This window comes from Narcine bancroftii, chromosome 7 (assembly GCF_036971445.1).
Source record: "Narcine bancroftii isolate sNarBan1 chromosome 7, sNarBan1.hap1, whole genome shotgun sequence".
Lineage (NCBI taxonomy): Eukaryota > Metazoa > Chordata > Chondrichthyes > Torpediniformes > Narcinidae > Narcine > Narcine bancroftii.
Genome location: NC_091475.1, coordinates 204,969,818 through 204,986,782, shown reverse-complemented (window position 1 = coordinate 204,986,782; position 16,965 = coordinate 204,969,818). Strand labels below are relative to the sequence as shown.

General features: G+C 44.3%; 2 long non-coding RNA genes across 3 annotated transcripts in view; one reads left to right on the top strand and one right to left on the bottom strand.

Annotated features, from left to right (window-relative positions):
• On the bottom strand, positions 1 to 16,365 carry LOC138740157 (uncharacterized). 2 transcript variants are annotated; one of them, XR_011342712.1, is made up of 4 exons: positions 16,191 to 16,365; positions 4,072 to 4,253; positions 336 to 432; positions 1 to 65 (listed from the first exon to the last, which is right to left on the bottom strand). It is a non-coding gene; the product is annotated as an uncharacterized lncRNA (long non-coding RNA). The 2 variants fall into 2 exon arrangements; XR_011342713.1 differs by lacking the exon at positions 16,191 to 16,365 and adding an exon at positions 10,348 to 10,416.
• LOC138740158 (uncharacterized) overlaps positions 16,231 to 16,965 on the top strand; it is a 42,855-nt gene continuing 42,120 nt past the window's right edge. Inside the window, exon 1 of the long non-coding RNA XR_011342714.1 lies at positions 16,231 to 16,474. This is a non-coding gene — a long non-coding RNA (uncharacterized lncRNA). The remainder of the gene's footprint in view (positions 16,475 to 16,965) is intronic.

The following is a 16,965-nucleotide window of genomic DNA, read 5'->3' as shown; positions in this document are numbered from 1 at the left end:
CATGCTTCTCCTTCACAACGGGGGGTGGGGGGTGGGGATGTCCCCATTTCCCCCTGTGTTGGCCACTGCCTCCTCAAACAAATACATCATATCAGTAACAGTCAAACGTGCGCACACTTTAGTAATAATGATTAATGGAAAAACTGCCAGCAATGACACCCTGAAATTAGACACAGGAGGAATTCAGCAGGTCCTATGCTACGAGACCAGTTGAGTTCATCCAGCCTTTCTGCATTTCAACTACAATCACAGTGCCCACAGACATTTGTGTTTCACCCTAAAATTCAAAAATTAGGAAACGATGTCGGAGACGTAGCCTGCACAAATTCACTCACCATGATCGGAAAGAAAGTTCAATCCCAGCAATAAATGCGTGAAGTTTCTGGACCAGCGTATGAAGGATGATTGATTGACCAGGTCCCACCACTGCATCTGGAGTATGCAAATTTGAGTAATTAACACAGCTGAAATGATTAACACTGATCGTGAAGTAGCTGGATTGTTAAAACACATCTGGGCCACTGAAGTCCTTCAGGGGAGGGAATTGGCCTGGTCTGGCCCAGATGTGACTTCAGACATAGTTGATTGCTAAGTGCCACCTTGGCTCAGGGGTAATTAGAGATGTCCAGTAAATCCCAACATCATCCACATCATTAGAGCAGAGAAAGCCACACATGGCACGATTACAAACATGGTTGTTGAAATGAGGCTCAAGGACTTGCTGAGGATCCTTTGTGTCCAGCATTCAGTAGCTTTGACTCATAACCAGGCTGGGAAACAGCTTCTTTCCACAGCTGTGAGGTTGATGAACGGTATGCTGTAACCGAGTAAATTAATCCAAAATGTTTACATATACTTTTTTTTTATATGTCCGTGCATTTGTTTATATAAAATATATACATAATGGGTGGCCACTGGGAGATCCTCACTATTGCAGTGACCTGTCTTTCTGATGTAGAGGAGACCACAACGGGTAGGGAGGCAAGGTAGGAGGGACTGGCACAAGTAGAGCATCTCCAGCCATCGCAGGGATAGTCACCAAGGGGCTGATTGGTGAGGAGGGAGGAGCGGACGGGGGAGCCTCAGAGACAGGAAGATGGGGAGTGGAGGAGAGGGGAAGATGTGGCTGGAGGCAGGACCATGCAGGAGGTGACAGAAATGCCGGAGGATGATATATTTGTGGTGATATGTTTCCTCCATTGTATCTAGTTATCATTGTCCATTGTATATATGGAGCTGGCCCACCCATGGATGACTCATACCCTATGACTGCTCCCCCGTGGTCCTGGGAGATAAAGGTTGAGCCACCTTTCCTTTGCTGCCATTCCTATCCTGGGATTCGGGCCAGCAAGGTTCTTCTGTGTATTAAAGCCTATCATTTCCTCAGCTTATCTCAGTGGTTACTGGTAAGGCCTTACAATGCTGGATGTGGAGGCTGGTGGAATGGCAGATGAGGACAAGGGGTACTTGTCTTCACAGCAGGTGGGAGTGGATAAGACCAGAACAGATGTGCGGGTAATGGAGGACATACGGGTGAAGACTGAGTTGATGGTTGTAGAGGGAAAGCCATGTTGTTTGAGGAAGGAGGACATCTCTGATGATCTGGCATGGAAGTCCTCGTCGTGGGTGAAGATGCAACGGAGTTGAAGGACCTGAGAGAATGGAATGGTATCCTTACAGGGGACAGGGTGTGAAAAGGAGTCATCGAGGTAACTATGGGAGTTGGTGGGTTTGTAGAAGATGTCTGTCGAGCGTTTGTCTCGAAGGATCGTGTTGCTAGAGATGGACCAAGTGCATTTGAGGTCGGGGTGGAAGTTGGCGGCAGTGTGGATAAAGTCACCGAACTCATAGGAACATTGGAACATAGGAAGTAGGAACAGGAGTAGGCCAAAAATGGCCCATCGAGCCTGCTCCGCCATTCAATAAGATCATGGCTGATCTAATTTATGACCTAACTCCACCTACCTGACTTCTAATTCCTCTATCACATAAACATTTATCTAGCCGAATTTTAAATATGTCTAATGAAGCCGCCTCAACCACTTCCCTGCTTAGAGAATTCCAAACATTCACTACTCTCTGGGAAAAACTATTTTTCCTCATCTCTGTCCTAAATCTACTCCCCCGAATCTTGAGACTGTGTCCTCTCGTTTTAGTTTCCCCGGCCAGCTCAAAAAACCTTCCTACATCTATCCTATCCATACCCTTCATAATCCTATATGTTTCTATAAGATCTCCTCTCATTCTTCTGAACTCGAGTGAATACAATCCTAGATGATTTAATCTTTCATCATGTCATGGGTGCATGAGGCTGCACCAAAGTAGTCATCGATAAGGCGGAGGAAGAGTTGAGGGGCCTTGCCTTGTGTAGGCTTGCAACATGGATTGCTCCATGTAGCCCACCAAAAGGCAGGCCCAACTGGAGTCCATGCAGGTACCCATGGCTACCCCTTTGATTTGGAGAACATGAAGAAGTTATTGGGGGAAAAGTCAAGTTCCACCAGCCAGGGGAGGGTGATGGTGGAGGGGGACGGGTGGGCCTGTTGTCCAGAAAGGCAGGCGAAAACTGTATCCCTCACCAACAGGACCGAGGAATGCAAACCAATAGACGACACACACTTACCTTTGAACCATCCTGTATTTCAAGAAAAAAAGCCCATTATCGACCAAAATAATTTAGTTCCAATCATTTAATAAGCCCACAGTGCAATTTTTTTGCAGCAGAAATCTTAATTATAATTTAAAGAAATGTATGAATCAATCACATCATTTTATTGCCAGAGCAATGATCAATGCAATAATGTAGATTGATCAGGGTGAATGAGATAGAATTGTGGATGTTAAGGGACCATCATTCCCCACATATACATTTCAGACTGCACGGGACATGGTAAAAAATGTTATACCAAAGCAACAATAGGAATTGATTCATTCATTGAGCAACATTGCCAATGGGGTAATTTCCTTTTTTAAAGACATGAAGCATGGTTTCAGGGCCTTCCATTCCATGAGTCCCTGCTGCGCAAAAACACCAATGAACCTACCAATCCCCAGTTCTATCCTCAATAGAGCCTCCCCTTTATTCCTCTTCGCCCACACCTCAACGAGCTTCAAGATGCCAACATCTTCTTGTGTTGGCTCCGTCTCATGCCGACTTCCTCCACACCCCCTACTACAGACCCTTTCTCTCATCCTCCTCCTGGGCATCTCATCTAGCCCGCTCTGGATCTTCAAATTTCCAACGGTTGCTGAGACATCCCCTCAGAACGCTCCGCCTTCCCCTCTCTCCACCAACCTCACTATCAAATCCTTCGGCAGGAGTGGTGCTGTTGTGGTCAGGAGCACTGACCTCTATCTGGCCAAAGCCAGTTAAAAACTCTCCGACGCCTCCTCTTACTTAACCCTTCCACTAAACACATCCACCTACTATCTCTGAACCTCATCACTTCCAGTGTCACCTCCCTTTTGCGGCCTCCATTCTCATTGTTTCCCCACCCCACACTGCCTGGGTCTACGTCTTACCCTAGATCTTCAAACACAAGTGTCCACTGAACTGGTATCTGCTTACTTTGACCCAATTTTTTCTCGCCTGGTTCAGAGCTTCCCCACCTACATCAGCGATATCTCATATGCCCTCCACCATTTCAGCTGCTAGTTCCCTTAACTTAATCATCTCATCTTCACCATGGACATCCAATCACTACACATCGACATTCCCCATACTGAAGGCCTCAATGTCCTTCATTTCGTCTTTGACAACAGACCCAACCAGTCCCTCTCCACCACTACCCTCCACCGCCTGTGTCGTAATATCCAAGCAGACCAAGAGTTTGCATCTCATTCTTTGAAGAACTATGAAGGGGATGTAAGCCTGGCACATCTTGTCCTCAACCTCAATAACTTTTCCTTTAATTCATTCCACTTTGTCTAAGGGGTAGCTATGGGGACCCTCATGGGCCCCAGCTATGCCTGCCTTTTTGTTAGCTACATGGAGTAATCCATGCTACAAGCCTACACAGGCAAGGCTGCTCAACTCTTCCTCCACTAAATTGATGACTACATTAGTGTTACCTTATGCATCCTTGATGATCTCGTCGACTTTAACAAGGAGACTGGACGCAGACAGAGAGATTGTTTAACTGAGCACATTCGCTCTGTCCACTACAGTAGCAAGGATGTCCCAGTGGCCAACCATTTTAATTCCACACTGATATGTTTGTCCATGGCCTCATGCATTGCCAAACGAAGGTGACCTGTAAATTGGAAGAACAACATATCAGGAGAATCAGATGCAGTAAATGACCTCTGCAGAATCACAAGTTTTTGTTTAACTCTGTGAGAACACTGTAATGGGGTTCATTCAAGAACCTGATGGCTGCAGGGCAGAAAGTGTCTTCAGCTCCATTAGTGCACACTTTCACACTCCTGAGCCTTCTCGAAAATGGGACGAGGGAGGTTCACAGGACGCAAGGCGCCTCAGCTGCCCTCCCCGACGCAGTGGGCGATGCGGGTCGAGTCCGTGTCGGGGAGGGAAGTCGGCCTGATGATCTGAGCTACCCGCACTGCCTTCTGCAGCTTTATCCAACCAGCTCCCGTCCCAGCCTATGATGCATCCGGCAAGTCCATTTTCGATGGTGCACCTAATAGAAGTCATGGAGGGACAAGGGAGACATGCTGAACTTCCTTTGTCTTCCGAGAAAGTGGAAGCGTCAGTGTGGTTTCTCGACTGTTGCAGCAATGTTGGAGGAGCCTAGAGCATCTATTTTTAGCTGAACTGAACAGTTTCGTTCTCTGCTGCAAATATTTCTAAAAAGGTTTTTTTATGCAAATGCAAGATTGTTTTTTCCCCCCTCCCTTCTGTCCTTTCTTTGCATGGTGCTTGAATTTGGTTAATGATGAGGTGACAGATTGAGTGTTATTGGCCAGACTCTAATCACCTGCTTGAAAATCACAAAGTCATGATATTAGAACGAAACACATCAGCCGTGCTCACACAGTGGTGCAGAGTTGAAGCAAGTAACATCAATTATATTGCACTGGGGAAAGAAGATTCTCATCCTCCCAGGAACTGACAGCAGCAAAAAAAGGGCAGAAAATGTATGAACAAATTAACTGTAAAACAAATTGCCTGAAGGTTCTCTTTAACTAAATTGATCATACATTGTAAAAGATTGAACTGTCTGGTAATTAGCCCTCAAAGCTGTGCATTTTTCTGCAACGTCATTAGGCCTTCCTCCTTGCTTACATAGCTGGGAGGGGGTTGGCTATCGTGCCACTCTCCCTGACGAAATCCGAGGATGGGAATCCTGCGGCAAAACACTCACCAGAGATGTCCCATTGTCGGTAGGATGATGGAGTACTCCCCCAATTCCCTGTTAAAACACAATGTGGGAGGAACTCAGTAGGCCAAAAAGTGTCCTTATGTAGCATACCTTGACGAAGGGCTCAAGCCCTTCATTAGTTATGTATCTTTACCTTCAAAACATAAAGTACACTGTTTGACCTGGTACGTTTCTCCAGCATTGTGTTTTTACTTCAATCGTGGTGTCCTCATAAGGACAGCAGATATAGGGGCAGAGCAAGGGTGGAGCAGACCATGGAGTCCTCAAGGCTGTGGCATGGTTCAATGATGCAATCTTGGCCTCTCTCTCTCTCTCTCTCTCTCTCTCTCTCTCTCTCTCTCTCTCTCTCTCTCTCTCTCCCCCCCTCCCCCTTTGCTTTATCTCTCAAATTATTGAACATGATTGTTTCAATAATATGTTTTAAATATATGTGCTATAGTGTGAGAATAACAAACTGATTCTCAATGAGGACAAGGCAAAGAAGATGATTGTGGACGTCAGGAGGACTAGGGACGACCATCCTCCACTATACATCAATAACTCTGAGGTGGAGAGAGTAAAGAACTAAAGTACTAACCTATTATAGAACCATAAAACATTACAGCAGAGAAACAGTCCCCTTCGGCCCTTCTAGTCTGTGCTGAACCATTTTTTCTGCCAGTCCATAGCCCTCCATACCTCACATCCATGTAGCTGTCCAAATTCTTCTTAAATATTAAAATTGAACCTGCATTCACCACTTCAGATGACAGCTCGTTCCACATCTCCAGCACTGGACATACATCTCCTCATTTGTCAGGAAAGTGCAACAGCAAATCTTGGCCTCACTTTCTCTCTCTCTCTCTCTCTCTCTCTGTCTGTCTGTCTGTCTGTCTCTCTCTCACACACACACATACACACACACACACACACACACACACTCTCTTTTACAGAAGCACAGAACACTACAGCACAGAAACAGGCCCTTCAGCCCATCTAGTCCCAAATTATAATTCTGCACTATCCTTGTGGGAAGTGTTGAACTACATTGTATTCCTGACTACCTGGCTCCGCCCCATCCTTTAACTATACCTGCGACCCTTCCCTCTTTTGACCTTTGAAGTGCCAGTTGATGAAGTAGACAAAGACGAAGTGGTCAAACAATAATCATGGCTTTTATTAGCAGAAACTCATGGTACAATAATGAAAGACAATAGATGCATATACAGTTATATACAAGGGGAGTGTCCTTAACAGTAGAGATAACGCACAGCCAATGTTAATACAGCAAAGCTCGCCAAAGGGGAGACAGGCAGCTTGGCAGAGATTCACTACATAGAAACATAGAAACACAGAAAATAGGTGTAGGAGGAGGCCATTTCGCCCTTCAAGCCTACACCACCATTCATTTTTATCATGGTTGATCATCCACTCAGTACCCTGTTCCAGCCCTCTCTCCATACCCCCTGATCCCCCTAGTCACAAGTACTAAATCTAACTCTCTCCTAAATATAGCTATGGAACCGGCCTCAATTACTTCCTGTGGCAGCGAATTCCATAAATTCACCACCCTCTGAGTGAAAAAATTCTTCCTCATCTCAGTCCTAAAGAACTTCCCCTTTATCCTTAAACTGTGACCCCCCTGGTTCTAGACTTGCTCAACTTTGGGAACAATCTTCCTGCATCTAGCCTGTCAAATCCCTTAAGAATTTTGAACATTTCTATTAAATCTCCTCTTAATTGTCTAAACTCCAGCGAGTACAAGCCCAGTCGTTCTAGCCTTTCTTCATATGCAAGTCCCGCCATCCCTGGCGTCAATCTGGTCAACCTTTTCTGCACTCTCTCCATGGCAATGATGTCCTTCCTCAGATAAGGAGACCAAAACTGAACACAATACTCCAGGTGAGGTCTCACCAAGGCCCTATACAACTGCATCAATACGTCTCTGCCCCTGAACTCGAATCCTCTTGATATGAACGCCAACATACCATTCGGCTTTTTTGCTGCTTGCTGCACCTGCCTGCCCACTTTTAATGACTGATGCACAGCGACACCCAGGTCTCTTTGCATCTCCCCTGTTCCTAAATGGATACCATTAAGATAGTACTCAGCCCTTCCATTCTTTCCTCCAAAATGGATAACCACACACTTATCCACATTATAATGCATCTGCCATGCATTTGCCCATTCACCCAACCTGTCCAAGTCACCTTACACACTCTTAACAGCCTCTACACAGCTTACAACTTTATATAAAGCCTCCATCACTTTGACCCTTCCCCAGAAAAACTGGGTCACAACACAGGATGAGGTCCTTGTCCATTGTGAATAAAAGCCTGTAGATCAGTGACTCAGACTCAGCCTCTCAAGTTATTTACTCTGTGTCAGTCCCAATGATCTGCACTGGGGCCATATCCCTCTACACCCTTCCCATTCAGGTACAGATCAAAATTTTTCTTACCTGTCAAAATTGAACTAATATTCATTAATTCAGCTGACATCTTGTTCTACACTCTCATCACTCTGCGAGAAGTTCCCCACAATGTTCACTTTAAACATTTCACCTTTCACCTTCAACCTTTATCGTCTGGTTTGTATCTCACGTAATCTCAGTGGGAAAAGGCTGCTCTATCAATATCATTCATAAATTTCTATACCTCTATCAATTCTCCCCTCATTCTCCGATGCTCCAGGGAATAAAGTTCTTACCCAATGGTTCTCAATGTTTTTTGTCCCCACTGACATACCACAAGTGCTCTGTCATTAGTAAGGGATTACTTAAGGTGGCATGTGAGTGGAAAGAAAAAAGTTGAGAACCACTGACCTTACCTGTTTTTTTTTAAACTTTATTTATTCGTTCAAAAAACAATTAATATATGACATATGCAACAATTAAACATGGACATGAATTTTTTTTATATATAGAAAAAAAGAAAAGAACCCCCCCCCCTTCAGCCAACTCTCCTAAGGAGAGCCATAAAGAAAAGAAAGAATATTAAAGCAAAAGTTAAATATACATATTAAAATCTAGTCAATATAAATTGAAATGTAAATCTTCTGAGTTTAACAGCCACTTATTAATTAAAAAATTATAATTATCATGTGAAACATACATAATTTTTTCTATTTTTAAACAATATTTCATCTCATTATGCCATTTATTAATATCAATCATATTTGTATTTTTCCACGTACTAGTAATACATTTTTTTCGCTATGGATAAAGCCAAATATACAAAAGTAAGCTGGAACTTACCTTTCAGAGGTTACAAACTATCATTAATAAAACTTGCCTGTTTAACTTTCCCTGTAACTCAGTTTCTCACGTCCTAGCAACATCCCAGTAAATCTTCTCTCACTTCTTGAGATTCTTGTCATTGAGAGGAGGTTCACAAGGATGATTCCAGGAATCGTATAAGGAGAGAGTGATGGTTCTTGGCCTGTATTCATGGGAATTTTGGAGAACAGGAGGAGATCCCATTGAAAATTTTTGAATGTTGGTGCATGGACAGAGAAGTTGTGGAAAGATTGATACCCATGGTGGGAAAATCTAGGACAAGAAGGCACAACTTCAGGATTGTACTTGAAACAAAGATGGAAAAATTTCTTTAGCCAGAGGGTGGTAAATCTGTGGAATTTGTTACCACAGGAGGTTGTGGAGACAGAGACGTTAGTATAATTTAAGAGAGAGATTGCTAGTTTCTTGATTAGTCAGGGCATCAAAGGTTATGGGGAGAAGTCTGAGCAGAGGGGCTGAGTTGGAAAATGGATCAGCTCATTATTAAATAGTGGGACAATCTCAATGGGCTGAATAGCCTATCTTTGTATCGCAACCTTTAATGTATTTGGTGACTCCATCTTCACAGTCCTCGGTTGGTAGAATTCCAAAGGAATCGATGATAGACTTGCCCATCTTAAATTCTTAGATCCAATGTTATGACTCTATGACCAACTGGGACTTCTATTCCATCTTCTTACATGGTGAGGGGGCCTCTTCTCTGAATTCATGGAGGTCAATTAGGACAATGGTTTCAGGCAGTGGTTTTCAAACGTTTTCTTTCCACTCACATGCCACTCTAAGAATTTCCTATACCATCGGTGCTCTGTGATTATTAAGGGATTACTTAAGGTAGTATGTGAGTGGAAAGAAAATGTTTGAAAACCACTGTTTTATTTGTATCTGATTAACTTGTCATGTGTGCGATTTCCTAACGCCAAAGGAAATGGGCCATTGACAATTTTTCTCAAGTGAAATATTTCAGTAACAATTGGATTCAGAGCAGTGATTCTCAACCTTCCCTTCCCACCCACATCCCACCTTAAGCAATCCCTTACTAATCACAGATGGCATAGGGATTACTTAAAGTAGTACGTGAGTGGAAAGAAAAAGTTTGAAAACCAGTGGTTTATGGTGATTGGAAGGAGGATTAGCGGGAAGCTGAGGAATAATAAGTTAACACTCCGTTCTACATATCCGTTTTATTGTAACACAATGTTTTACTTCTCATCCAACCTTCCGCACTGTGGAGAGGTTGACTTGCCTGGGTAGCACGCAAAATTAAGTTTATCACCATGTATACACATGACAATTAACAATTTAATTCAGCACCATTAAGCTACAGGTACCCCATCCAATCTTGGAATGAGTTTGTAGGATTTCAGCCTTGGACATCCAGTAACTGTGTGTTCCATTATAGGAAGGAAGGATAGATGGGTTAAGCCAGAAACAATAGCCTGAATTGAATTAACAAAGAGATGTGATGGGCTGAATGGCCTGATCCTTTCACTGATGCCACTGAACACAAGCGCAAATAGCAGTCTGTAAGTCAAGGAGGGGCGTCAGGTCAGACAATTGGTGTTGAACATCTCAGGGCACAGAGTTAGCGCCACGCTAATATTTAACCTGCGATCCAAGTTCACATTTGCCTCTCTCTGGGAGGTGTTTGTACGCTCTCCCTGTGCCTGCATGAGATTCCTCCCACGTTTCTATAGATGTATAGGTTGAGTAGGTTAATTAGTCATTTACCTGTCATTGGATGGTGACTTGGATGGTGTGAGCTCATGGGTCAGAAAGGCCTGTTACCGTGCTGTATCTTTAAACATTACATTAAAAAGAGCAACAAGGTATCATACAGTCAGATCAATGTCTCTGCTAACATCACTCTATTAGAAATTTAGATGAATTAGTCATTTTGTAGAAACTCATACAAAACCTGAAACATGCAATTGTCCCATTCATCTGATCTATCTGTTCACTGCTAAACCTAATAATGTCTGTTATCTCACCATTTCTCCCTCCAGTGGAAATAATTTTAGACAACTTCCTTTGTCAAAAAGAAATAATTCATCCTTGAAGTATTCTTGCTTACACCAATTATGTGCACTACACGGTGTCATTATTTTTTCAATGAAATCCATGGAACCTTGGATGTTTCGATTCAGAATCGGCTTGAATGCATAGAGGGTGATTCTAAACAGAATTTTGCCTGGAGGTCAGTGACTTGCGGTCTTCCATAGGGATCTGTTCTGGCCTTGGTGGTTTTTATCGATGATTTCAATGACGAAGTTGAGGGGTGGGTCAGTGAGCACGCAGATGACACGAAGGTGGAAGGTCTTGTGGATCGTGTAAACGGGATATAGACAAGATGCAGAATTGAGCAGAGAAGTGGCAGATGTAATTCAGTCCAGATAAGTGTGATGTGATGCACTTTGGAAGGTCAAACTTCGAGGTAAAGTATGTGGTTAATGGCAGAATCTTTGCTTGTGGACGCACAGAGAGATCTTAGTGGCCATGTCCATAGACTCCCCAAGGTTACCATGGAAGTTGATAGCATAGTTAAGAAGGTTAATGGTGTGCTGGCCTTCATTAATTGGGGGATTGAGTTCATAAACCATGAGGTAATGTTGTAGCTCTATAAAACTCTATTTAGACCACACTTGCAATATTGTGTTCAGTTATGGTCACAGGGTAGAGTATAGAAGCTTTAGAGAGGAAGTTTACCAAGATGTTGTCTGTATTGGAGAACATGTCTCATGAAGCAAAGTTGAGAGAGCTTGAGCTTTGCTCTTTGGAGTGGCGAAGGATGAGAGATGACTGAATCGAGGTATATACATTTATGAAAGATGGACAGCCAGAATCTTTTTTCCCAGGACAACATCAGCAAACATCAGAGGAGATCTGGACAAGGTGAGTGAAGGAAACTTTAGGAGAAATGTCAAGGGTAAGTTTCCTTTTATAAAATGCAGAGAGTGGTGGGTTCATGGAATGCATTGCTGGGGATGGTGTTGGAGGCTGGTACAATAGGGAATTTAGACAGGCACACGGAAGTAAGAAAAATTGAGGGTAATGGGTGTGAGGTGACGATAGATTAGATTGTTGTGGAGTGGGTTTACATAGGTCAGCACGACATTGTGGGCTGAAGGTCTGAACTGTGTACAATGATCCATGATCCATATCCTTCGATTCCCTCGCATTATCGACTTCTTTCACTACCCCTGGCAACTCATTCCAGACACCCACCACTCTCTGTGAGGGGATAAAAAAACCATACCTCGCACACCTCCATGAAACTTTTCCCCTCTCCCCTTAAATGCATGTTCCTTGGCCTGTGATGTATTTTTACCCTGTAGGAGAAAAATAATCTGCTTGTCAACCCAATCTCTGCCACCTTGGCGCCAGTGACCCAGGTTCAAACTGCCACTGTCTGCAGGGAGTTTGTACAATCTCCCCATGTCTGCATATGCTTCCTGTGGTGCTCCAGCTGTCTTCCACATTCCAAAGACGTATTGGGTTAAGATGTTAATTGGTCACATGCACGTAAAATTATGATGGTTATGGGTAAAGCAAATACAAGCGGGCATTTTCCACTGTGGTTAGGTGAGATAACAAACTAGAGGAGACAGGATAAAATGAAAGGAGAAATGTCTAAAGGGAGCATAGAGGGAGAGTATTGGGAGTGTAGAATGAGTTGCTAAATTCAGACAATTTCAATTTTTATAGAATTTGGAGGTATGTAAACCGGAGGGCCAATTTGGGATATGGTCCAGGTGCAGGACAGTGGGACTTAAGAGAAAAATATAAACTGGCACAGATTATAAGGGCCATGGGGTCTGTTTCAGTACTGTAGATCTATGGTTCAAAGAGCTTTTCAAATGGCTAGATTCGTGGCCGAAACATTTACCCCTCCATAAATCTTTGTCCGCGAAGCCAAGCCAAAGAAGAAAGATAAGAGTGGCAGAGAGGATCCCTGGTGTCTCCCTTCCCCCCACCCACTCCCACTTCCCAGCAATGTGATCGTTTTTCTGCAGAGGGTGTGCAAAATCATTGAGGATCCCTTCCACCCTGCACACAGCATCTTTCAGCTACTCCCATCGAGAACGAGATTCAAGAGTGTGTGTGTGTGTGTGTGTGTGTGTGTGTGTGTGTGTGTGTGTGTGTGTGTGTGTGTGTGTGTGTGTGTGTGTGTTTGTGTGTGTGTGTGTGTTTGAATATTGTCCTGCGCATGTATTGTTTGTCTGTATGTGTGTTCTATAGTTCTAAGGGTGTATTCCTGCATTGTAAATTTGTGGGCCATAAGGGCCTGTAAACATGCTGTGCCTTTAAATTAAAAAAAATGTTACCAACTTCGACTTTGTCTTCCCTTCTATCCTCAGAAGATATCCAGCAACCAACGTGCTCTTTTGCCACATGCAGAAAGGGTGTACGATTGTGCGAGGAATTGCATCACAGTGGGCTATTGCTTTCTGCTACACAATTAATGGATCAATTTCTCAAGACTGTACGTTTTGCTGCTTCGCATAAAGCATCTTGACTGTGACAAATGACAAGTAGCTTCACTAATTTTCAAATAAAGTTAAGCCCTCAACCCCTCATTCGCTTACAAGGATGGATGGAGTGTTTCCTACGTTGACCTCTCTGGTCTCTCCATCCATTTCTATCCAATGACCTCGTTCCCCCAGTTGACCAACATTCTCTGCTTGAAAGCACACACTCCTCTCTGCCTTTTCCATACTTAATGCCTTTGATTATCTCTGGCCAGACTTGGACCACCTGCCAACACATCTTCTGCACTCTCTCCAAATGAAGTTGTCTGCAAAAGCTCTCACCTCACTAAATCATCCGCCCCTTAATGGAATTTGTGGATGGGCCAGCAGGTCACTCGAGGTGCAGGCCTGATGCGGCCATCCAAATCTTGTGAAGCCTGGGTAATTTACAGCGACGTGGACGTGGCTGGTCAACCGAAAGATTCAAATGGAAGGTGACATTTGGACCCAATTTACTGAGGTCAGCTCATGATCAGAGTTTCGGCAGCTGCTTTGGACTGATTTAGAGAGCAGGCAGACTGAATTTCTGTGCGGCAGCTTTGAGGATGGAGGGCGTTTAAAGGGAAAGCTACAAGAACCCTTGGAGCTGGGGTCAGCCACCCACACTTTTAAGCCTGTCCTGCCATTCAATTTGATCCTAGAACACCACAATGCTGTGCCCACCCATGGAAACCTATTCTATTAAAAATCTATTTTGTTTTCCAACCTCACACCCATAACCTATTTTTCCAATTGGTCTATTCTGACCTATGTTGTCCTCAGCTACTCATCTGTCCAGTTCGTCATAATGAAGCTACTCCCGTTGGGAAGCAGATCCAGGAGGATCAGTGCCAGCACCACCAGGCTGAGGAGCAGCTTCTTCCCACGGGCAGCGGGAATGCTGAACGACCAAAGGAACTGTTCACACTGACCAGCCAAGACTCTCCTAGTCATGAAACAATATATTTTTTATTTATTTGTGCACATGAATTCTTGCCCTTTGTATGCATTGTTTGTCTGTATGTGTGTTAGGTCAGGTTGTGTGCTTTGCACTGAGGACCAGAGAACACTGTTTCATTGGGTTATACTTGTGCAATCAGATGATATGGGATGCCGGGCTTCATTGGTCAGGGGCTTGAGTTCAAGAGCCGAGAGGTCATGTTGCAACTCTACAGATCTCTCGTGAGACCGCACTTGAAACATAGTGTTCGGTTTTGGTCACCTCATTATAGGAAGGATGTGGGACCTGTGGAGAGGGTGCACAGATTTACCAGATTGTTTCCTGGATTAGAAAATAAATCTTATCAGAGGTTATCAGAGCTGGGGTGTTTCTCTTTGTAGTGTAGAAGGATGAGAGGTGACTTAATAAAGGTCTACAAGATTCTGAGAGGCATAGTGGACAGCCAGCGCCTTTTTCTGAGGGCAGGAATATCAAATACTAGGACATCTGTACAAGGTTTAGGGGAGCCATCAGGGGTATGTTTTTTTTTTCACACAGAGGGCTGTGGGTGCCTGGAATGTCCTGTCAGCATCAGTGGTGGAAGCTGAAACGTTTGGGACATTTAAGATATGGATGAAAGAAAAATGGAGGATTACAAGGAAGGTTTTTGATTTTTTTTTTAACTTTGGTAGGAATATACAAGTCAGTGCAACATCAAGGCCCAAAGGGTCTATACTGTGTTGTAATGTTCCCTGTTCTATATTATGTAATGTGTAAGGATTTCTACAGAGAGACCTGGGAGTGTTTGTACATGAACCACGTTAATGAGAGTCAGCAGGAAATCAAGGTGGAAAATGGAGTGTTGGGCTTCCTTTGCTAGAACTTATGAACAGGGAGGTTCTAAGTGCAGTTCCAGCCTCCTTGAGAAAGAAAATATTGGTTTTGGAGCCAGTGCTGAAGAGATCACCTGTATTATTCTCGAAATGGAGGGGGTAAATTATGAGGAGAGATTATGGAGTTTATAGGATGATGGGGTCGTTCAGCAGTGGTTTTCAAACTTTTTCTTTCCACCACATACCACCTTAAGCAATCCCTAATCACAGAGCACCTATGGCATAGGGAATACTTAAAGAGGTTCAGAACCACTGATTTAGAGACATATCAAACTATGAAAGAAATAGATGAGACAGCAGCAGGAGGTTATTACTTTTAAGAGGTTTGATTAGAGCGAGGGGATGTAGCCTCAGGAGTCGGGGTGGGGCGATTTGTGGCAGAGAAGAGGAAGAAGTGTCTCTGGCAGAATCCATGGAATTCTCTGCCCGAGGAAGCAGCGGAGGCTGCCTCATTAAGTGCACCTGAGGCATGGGTAGATAGATTTTTTTGAATCCCAGGGTTACGGGGAATGGGATGGGGAGTGCAGACTTAGCCACACCATGATCTTATTGAACGGTGGAGCAGGCTAGACAGGCACGATGGCCAATTCCTTTTCCGGGTTTGCCTGCAGCACAATACAGATCAGCCCCAAGTGAAATGGCAGAAACAGTAGCAAAACACACCTATACTTTTGAGACACTGAAAGACAAAAGGAAGTTTTGGGGGGGACTGCCTAAAGAAATCTCTTGGTGCCTGCCACATTGACCACCGCCAGTGGGCTGATATCGCCTCAAACCGTGCATCTTGGCGCCTCACAGTTCGGCGGGCAGCAACCTCCTTTGAAGAAGACCGCAGAGCCCACCTCACTGACAAAAGGCAAAGGAGGAAAAACCCAACACCCAACCCCAACCAACCAATTTTCCCCTGCAGCCGCTGCAATCGTGTCTGCCTGTCCCGCATCGGACTGGTCAGCCACAAACGAGCCTGCAGCTGACGTGGACTTTTACCCCCTCCATAAATCTTCGTCCGCGAAGCCAAGCCAAAGAAAAGAAGAATGAAAAGATGGGCTTGATCTGTTTGGGGACAACCTAAATCTTTTGTCCTGTTCCTTGAGGAACATAATTCCAATATACTGTCTTGATGTGGATTAACAATTACTATAGAGACAGTTTACACTCTCCCTCTCTCTCTCACACACACACACACACACACACACACACACTTACGATACATGCAATAAAAGGCCACTGAACCTGGACTGAACTGCACCAGTTATTCTCCGGTTCCTGAACAACAGTGATAAGCTTGGTGTTTACGATGCTGTTGAATTGTGGGTTGGCTGCCGAAGTGATCGGCCTGACGTGCAGTTTTTTTGTCCTTCACTTGTCTTCCTTTCCTTCACTTTGACAGCCCAGTGCATGTACAGCCTGTCGTTTATTGCTTAATTTGTCATCGGGGACAGAGGAGCAGAACTGGTGTGAAACGATCAGCCCCGCGAGTGAGATTGCATTGCTACCAGACGGCCACAAATTCAGCAGTAAGTGCCATGTGATGAAATGACGCATAATCTCTTGTTGCTTTAAAGGGAGTTATTTATTAGCTTCATCCCCTCTGCCTCTGTGTGAAGAACTGCCAATGTAAATGAAAGATTAGGGGGATAGAGGGGAAGGATAAACTTCCTTACCAAAGAGTAATGGGCTCCATTCACAAAGACTTTAGTGCAGATTAGAAGAGCTGCTGCTTCTATCGCTGATCATCCGCTGCTGAAGCACTCAGCCGTGCTTTTGCCTCCTGAATGTTTGTCGATGTCCAGTTCTCTGAGTCGACCTCCAACTTTGCAGCTTCCGTTCCTCACAAACCTCCTGCTGCTCGTGTCTGAGACCCTGACCCGTTCGCTCATTGCTCTAGCATGTGCCCACGCAGGGGAGAAGGGGCACGGGACACCAGAGGCAGGCCCTTCAGCCCTCTTGACCACTGATTCCCCCCCCCCCCCGAAGCAAGAGTCCGTCTTATTTTTGCTCTTCTGAT